The 7,494-nt window shown below is 47.7% G+C and overlaps 1 pseudogene; it reads right to left on the bottom strand.

Annotated features, from left to right (window-relative positions):
- Nucleotides 1-4,634: 4,634 nt before the first annotated feature.
- LOC119272485 lies at nucleotides 4,635-7,008 on the bottom strand (annotated as a pseudogene).
- Nucleotides 7,009-7,494: the final 486 nt, after the last annotated feature.

Here is a 7,494-nt window from a genome sequence, read left to right as displayed (position 1 = left end):
ATCGAGGACTTCCTCCTGCACATCCACATGGCCCGCGGTGACGATCTACACGCCATCAAATACCTCACACTTAAACTCAAAGGACCAGCTCGGCATTGGCTCAACAGCCTGCCAGCAGAATCCATTGGTTGTTGGGAAGATCTGGAAGCCGCATTCCTCGACAACTTCCAGGGCACTTATGTGCGACCACCAGATGCCGATGACTTGAGCCACATAATTCAACAGCCAGAGGAATTGGGCAGGCAATTCTGGACGCGGTTCCTAACAAAGAAAAATCATATCGTCGACTGTCCGAATGCAGGGGCCCTAGCAGCTTTTAAGCACAACATCCGCGACGAGTGGCTCGCCCGACACCTCGGCCAGGAAAAGCCGAAATCCATGGCAGCCCTCATGACACTCATGACCCGCTTTTGTGCGGGAGAAGACAGCTGGCTGGCTCACAACAATAACATATCAAAGAACCATGGTACTTCGGATACCAAGGATGGCAATGGCAGGTCACGTCGCTACAAACACAAGCGTCGCATCAACAACGACAATATCGAGGATACGATAGTCAATGCCTGATTCAAAGGCTCTAAACCCAGTCAGAGGAAAAAACCATATAAAAGAAGCACTCCGGGCCCGTCTAGTTTGGACCGTATACTCGATCGCTCTTGTCAAATACACGACACCCCCGACAAGCCAGCCAACCACACCAATAGGGATTGTTGGGTGTTCAAGCAGGCCAGGAAGTTAAGTGACGAAAACAAAGATAAGGGGTCGCATAGCGATGACGAGGAGGAGTCCCGGCAGCCGAACACCAGAGGACAGAAGAGGTTCCCCCCACAAGTGCGGACGGTGAACATGATATACGCAACCCACATCCCCAAGAGGGAGCGAAAGCGTGCGCTAAGGGACGTATATGCGTTGGAGCCAGTCGCCCCAAAGTTCAACCCATGGTCCTCTTGTCCGAGCACCTTCGATCGCAGGGACCACCCCACTAGTATCCGTCATGGCGGTTTCGCCGCACTGGTCCTAGACCCAATCATTGACGGATCTCATCTCACTCGAGTCCTTATGGATGGCGGCAGCAGCCTAAACCTGCTTTATTAGGACACAGTGCGCAAAATGGGTATAGACCCCTCAAGGATCAAACCCACAAAAACGACCTTTAAAGGCGTCATACCAGGTGTAGAGGCCCATTGCACAGGCTCAGTCACACTGGAAGTGGTCTTTGGATCCCCGGATAACTTCCAAAGCAAAGAGTTAATCTTTGATATAGTCCCGGTCTGCAGTGGCTATCTTGCACTGCTCGGGCGAACCGCATTTGCGAGATTCAATGCGGTACCGCATTATGTATACCTCAAGCTCAAGATGCCAGGACCTCGGGGGGTCATCACAGTTAACGGAAACACAGAGCGCTCTCTCTGCACGGAGGAGCACACTGCGGCCCTCGCAGCAGAAGCGCAAAACAGCCTCTTAAGGCAATCCACTAGTTCGGTGATTTAGGACCCGGACACCTTCAAGCGCGCCCGGAGTAATCGACAACAAGACCGCCTGGCACGTTCCGAGCTCACATAGCAATGCGGCCCCCACCCCAGTCCCAGCCAAACGGCAAAATCAGTGCCACGCGTACATAATTACACACTGAAAATACCATGGGCATAGGTAGGGAGGGGGGCACGACTACAGCACGGCCCAAGACGCGGCTCAACCGCACTAGGGGCTTCCTGCTTTGTTATTTTTCTCTCTTTCAGGACTTTAATCTCTGGAAACCCTGTCAGGCAGTATGATTGCCGAACACATGATGCAGGAAACAAGGAGGCAGAAAGCTATGTCGCACCACAGAACTCCCAGGTCGATTATGATAACGAGTGAAATACTTGCTTTAATACCATTCCTCAGCTTGCCCTTGGAGGGGACATGTCAAATAGTCCTACTATTTTCTCATCGCACTACTTGTATCATTCTGCTTTAGTGCACCTTTTTGAATAAACAATGCATAGCACTAGACTATTATTGCATTCTCTATTCTTCTTTATATATATATATATGTTCATTCATGACATCCAGCACCCATACACCCTGGTACGACTAATACGCTAGGGGCTTAAGCATACCCCATATTACGGCATGAGAAGTCCGAACACTTTCGATAATGCGGCACCCTGAACTTATAGCATTATATGCATCAACTCCTAATCATATCTTGGGTCAATAGTTGGGTTTGCCCGGCTCCCATGTTTTGGTACCTTACGTTCCGCTATATCGGCTAAGGTAGCACTGGGAGAACTACTGCGATTGTGCCCCGGTTCAACTGGCTAAGCACCTCAGTAGAGAAAGCTAAAACTGACTGTCATGATATGCCGAGAGACTGGTCGCTGTTCGAGAGGTTTCGAGTCCCTAAAGACTTATGCCGCTCAGAGCGAGGAGTCGGCTTTGTCCGGCTTAAAGGCGTGTATAGCGTCCCAAATTCGGCCTTCCGAATACTAGGGGCTTCGCCGAAATTTAAAATTATAGAATTCTATAGCTAAGTGAGAGTGATAAAGCATTATAGTCTGATTGCCTTGTTCGTTGTGCTGAGCACCTCCCTCGAAGGACCCAAAAATGGGAAAAAGAGTGCTCAGGTTTATCCCAAACACCCCAGCACTCGTGGCATGGGGGCAGAAGCCGACGACTAGCCATCTCTCAAATTTGATAAATAGCCGAACAGAAGGTAATATCTTAAATTCAAACAAGCATTGCATAGCGCATATGAACAAGCTTTCATAATACAGGATCACACGAGCAAGTTCATTTAAATATTACATCTTTCGCACACTCGTCCGCTACAAGACGGGCACCCTTCAAGACACCCTCATAATACATCTCGGGGTGGCGATGCTCCTTGCCCTGCGGCGGCCCCTCCTTCACCAGCTTCTCAGCGCCCATCTTCGCCCAGTGCACCTTCGCACGCGCAAAGGCCCAGCATGCACGCTCAATGCAGACAGACTGCTTGATGGCCTCCAGCCGTGGGCAGGCATCCATAAGCCGCCTCACCAGGCCAAAGTAGCTATTGGGAAGGGCGTCGCCAGGCCAAATCCGGACTATAAGGCCCCTCATGTCCTGTTCGGCCGCCTTGTGCAGCTCGACCAGTTGCTTCAGCTGGTTGCTCTTAGGCATCGGGTGTTTGGTCCCAGTATACTGAGACCAGAATAGCTTCTCTGTCGAGCATCCCTCCTCGGCCTGGTAAAACTTTGCGGCATCCGACACGCTGCGGGGCAAATCTGTGAATGCTCCTGGAGACCTCCGGACTAGGGTAAGTAACAAGTAATTTACTTTTACATGCTTGCTTTGCATACTGAATGCCTTACCCGCCGCTACCTTCCTCATTGCCTCAATCTCCCGAAGGGCCTTTTGGGCTTCAGCCTTGGCATTCTTTGCGCCCTCAAGGGCCGCGGCAAGCTCAGACTCTCGCGTCTTCGAGTCAAGCTCCAAGGCCTCGTGCTTCGTCACGAGAGCTTAGAGCTCTTGCTGCACCTCGCCCACCCATGCCTCTTGCTTTTCTCGCTCGGTGCGCTCCTGGGCCGCTTTGTTTTCGGCCTCAGACAGCGCTTGCTTCAGGGTCGCCACTTTGGTCGTGGCCCCTGGCAAATTCATGATGATCCTGTCATTTAGCAATCACATCTTTTTTGTATATATATATCTATCTATAGGAAAAGGTATTACTTACCTTTGTTCTCCTCGAGCTGCCTCTTGGCAAGGCTGAGCTCTTTCTCGGACCCCTCGAGGTCCTGCTTTAGTGCGGCGACCTCCGCAGTCAGTGCAACAGAGGTCAGCAGCGAAGCCTACACACGCATATAGACATACTTATATTAGACTCCTGCAGATATTATTTGATCCTCTATTCGGCTTTTCTTTGTGAACACCAAAGAGAGCATCAGGGGCTACTATCTATACGGTAATATTTTTCCTATATTTTAAATACTTACCCCAAAGCCTGTCAGAAGGCTGGCACAGACTTCAGTCAGTCCGCTCTTGGCGGACTGAACCTTCTTGATCACCACACTCATAATAGTGCGGCGCTCTTCGTCGATGGAAGCACCACAAAGCGCTCCCAACAGGTTGTCCGGTGCCTCTGGATGGACAGAGGTCACCGACACGGGCGTCTTACCCCTTTTGGAAGGGGGCTGCCTGCCCGAGTCCGGAACCACTGGAGGTTCCGATGCGGTGTTCGACTGAGAGCCGAACTTGGAGCCCCCGTTAGCCTTGCTCCCTTTGCTCTTGGAGTCCGGAAGGTCGCCTTGAGGCGCCTCCGGGACTGTCTCCCCCCAGCTCGGTGCCCCTTGAGACAATACCTCGGCATTGTCCGTAGGGCAAGGGGAGGAGGCGGTTGGAAGTGGATCGCTATCCATATCTGACAAATCCATGGAGCCGTGCGACAAGGATACGTCGATACGGGCTTGGGGCGGTCTGCATAATCATATTCGGCGTTAGGAGAAGTAGTGCGACAAAGGTATGCTATGACTTTTTTTGAAACCTGTGACAGTGGGAGAGGCTCCCACTGTGAAATATATTACCTTTCAAACATTTACATTACATTGTACAAGGTGTTTACAAGGGGCGACTCTGGCCACTTTGTGGCAAGGGGTGGCAAGACTAGCAAAACCAGACTAGTCAGATGGAAGGGAGTCTAATAAAAGGAAAATGAAGTCCTTCATATTTTCTTTGACCCTATATTGAAGAAGACCAAAATCTGTTTTAAATCTTAGTAGCCAAGAGTTGTAGGAGGGGTTGATTTGTCTAAATAATTTGTCTTTCCTCTCCTTCCAAATACCCCAAGATGCCTGAAGGAATGTCTCCATGAACATATGTTTATTCCAGTTTTTCTCGGCCGTTTCCAACCAGGGTAGTCGCGTGGTATGTTAGTCGCGTGGTATGTTGTTCTGGATTCATCCCAAGTCTGGACCAGCACTGTTTACTAAATGGACAGTTGAGGATCATGTGATCAACATCTTCTTGGGCATGACCACAAAGGAGGCAGCTTAAATCATCTCCAACATTATAGTGCCTTCGCTTGAGCATATCTCTAGTATTGATGCGATCGGAGAGGAGAAGCCAGCCAAATACTTTAATCTTGACTATAACTTTGGATTTCCACAACCATTGGTATGTTTTGTGAGCTTTGACATTTATGAAGCAGAATTTATAGAATCTTCTAGCAGTGTATTCAGTTGTCCCCCAGCTATAAGACCAAACATCTTTTATGTTGGGCCCATTGTCCAAGGTGACGTGGGCAACAAGGTGTTGAATATTTCTGACCTCATCATGAGCTTGCATGGATAAAGGAAGGTGGAACGCGTCATCGAGGGAGGTGATAGTGAGAAACTGTTGCACAGATATATCTTCATTTCGAGCAAAGGAGAAGGCCCTTGGGTGAGAGTCAGATAAGATATCTTCAAGCCATAGGTCCTTCCACATGAGTACTTTGTCACCACGGAAAACCTCCACTTTGTATATTCCACGATAGATTGGAGTTAATTTAAGAACATCTCGCCACCAAAACGAACCACAAGGGTCGGAAGCATGTGGTATCTTGTCGGAGTAGTAAGTAGACCAAATGAGGTCGACCCAAGGTAGGTCATGATGGTTGTAAAATTTGTGCAAGTATTTGAGTAGGAGGGTGTCGCTTTGGATCTTTAAGTTGATGATCCCAAGACCTCCACTATCTTTTGGGCGACAAATCCTATCCCAGGCAACCAAGGAGTTGCATTTCTCCCCTTGCTCAGTTTTCTTAGTCCAGAGGCATTTCCGACGGATCTTATCAAGTAGCTCCAAAATTTTTGGGGGAAACTTCAACGTGCATAAAGCAAAGATGATAAGTGATGTGATGACTGTGTTTACCAAGGATAGCTTTGCTCCGTACAACATCATCGCCAAAGTAGAAGTCATTCTTCGTTCAACAGAGCACACCAGTGGCATTAGGTCTTGAATGGAGGGTTTATTAGTGCCAAGGGGCAGACCAAGGTAAGTGAAAGGCATGTTTCCAATCTTACATTCAAAAATACCATCTAGCTCACTTGTAAGATCTTCATCACAATTTATTGGTATAAGTGTTGATTTATGAAAGTTTATTTTGAGTCCAATGGAGATGGCAAAATCATTGAGGATCCCTTTCATAGTGCATGCTTGGTCGGGGCATGTCGGCATGATAATTATTGTGTCGTCAGTGTATTGAATAACCGGATAGTCATGCTGACCCTGCCTATCAAAAGGTAGTCTGATCTTCCCCTGTCGGAACGTGTCATTAATGGCAGCTTGAAGTAGATCTGCGGCGATGACAAAGAGAAGGGGGGACAAGGGGTCTCCTTGTCGGACACCACTTTTGCAAACAAATTGTCTGCCTGGGACACCATTAAGAAGTACCGAGGATTTCCAAGTGGAGAATATATTTTCGATCCAAGACAGCCATTTGTCGTTGAATCCCATATGTTTCATAATTTGAAGCATAGCACCATGTTGTATTGTATCAAAGGCTTTAGCGAAATCAAGCTTGAGAAGAACGATTTTTTTCTTGGAGGTTTCACACTGGTGGATATACTCAAAGGCCCAAGTGAGACAGTCTTGTATAGTTCTTCGCTTAATGAAACCATATTGATTGTGGTGAACTATTTTTAGAATGATCTTTTGTAGACGGTTGGCAAGAAGCTTAGTTATCACTTTGAGACAGCAATTTAAAAGAGTGATAGGCCGAAAGTCATTTACTGTTTCAGGTGAAGAAACCTTAGGTATGAGAGTGATGAAGCCTTCATTGATGCTTTCCAAATTTAGAGTCCCTTCATGGAACTGATCACACAACCTATAGAAGTCTTCCTTAATGATGTGCCAGCAAGATTTAATGAAATGTCTCGTGAAGCCGTCCGGTCCAGGCGCTCTATCAGCTGGCATTTGTTTTATGACATAGTCAATTTCTTGCCTTGAAAAAGGTGCTGTGAGTTGATCCAAATCTTCTCTTCTTTTGATGATATTGGGAAGATCAAATTTCATTTGTTAATTACCAGAGGTCCCAAGTCTTTCTTTGTATGTGTGATAGATTAGGGCCTCCTTTCCTGCATGGTCTTCCACAGTTGTACCATTATCAAGCTGAAGGGAGGCGATTGCATTTCTTCTATATCTCTCGGATGCAAGTGCTTTAAGGAATTTTGGGTCTTCATCCCCAAATTTAACCCAACGGATAGTACATCGCTTTTTCCAATATTGTTTCTGGTAATTTAATAACCGAAGGATGTGCTTCTTCAGGATTTTCCTAAAATTGCTTTCTAGTATAGTTAATGATCTTTTGTTTTCTCGAGCATCAAGATCTGCTAAGGTGGAACTAGAATTCTATATGGCAAGGTATGCTATGACTTACTCTGGTATCCGAATACTTACGACTTCGCCAGGGGCTTGGCCCTGAGCAGCCACTTGTCTTCGCCTTCGGCGGAAGTGGTAGAGCAGTCCGAAGGAGAGTCCTTCCTTTCTTGGACCCTTTGG

This window comes from Triticum dicoccoides, chromosome 3A, assembly GCF_002162155.2.
Source record: "Triticum dicoccoides isolate Atlit2015 ecotype Zavitan chromosome 3A, WEW_v2.0, whole genome shotgun sequence".
Taxonomy (NCBI): Eukaryota; Viridiplantae; Streptophyta; class Magnoliopsida; order Poales; family Poaceae; genus Triticum; species Triticum dicoccoides.
This window is presented reverse-complemented; position numbering and strand designations above follow the sequence as displayed.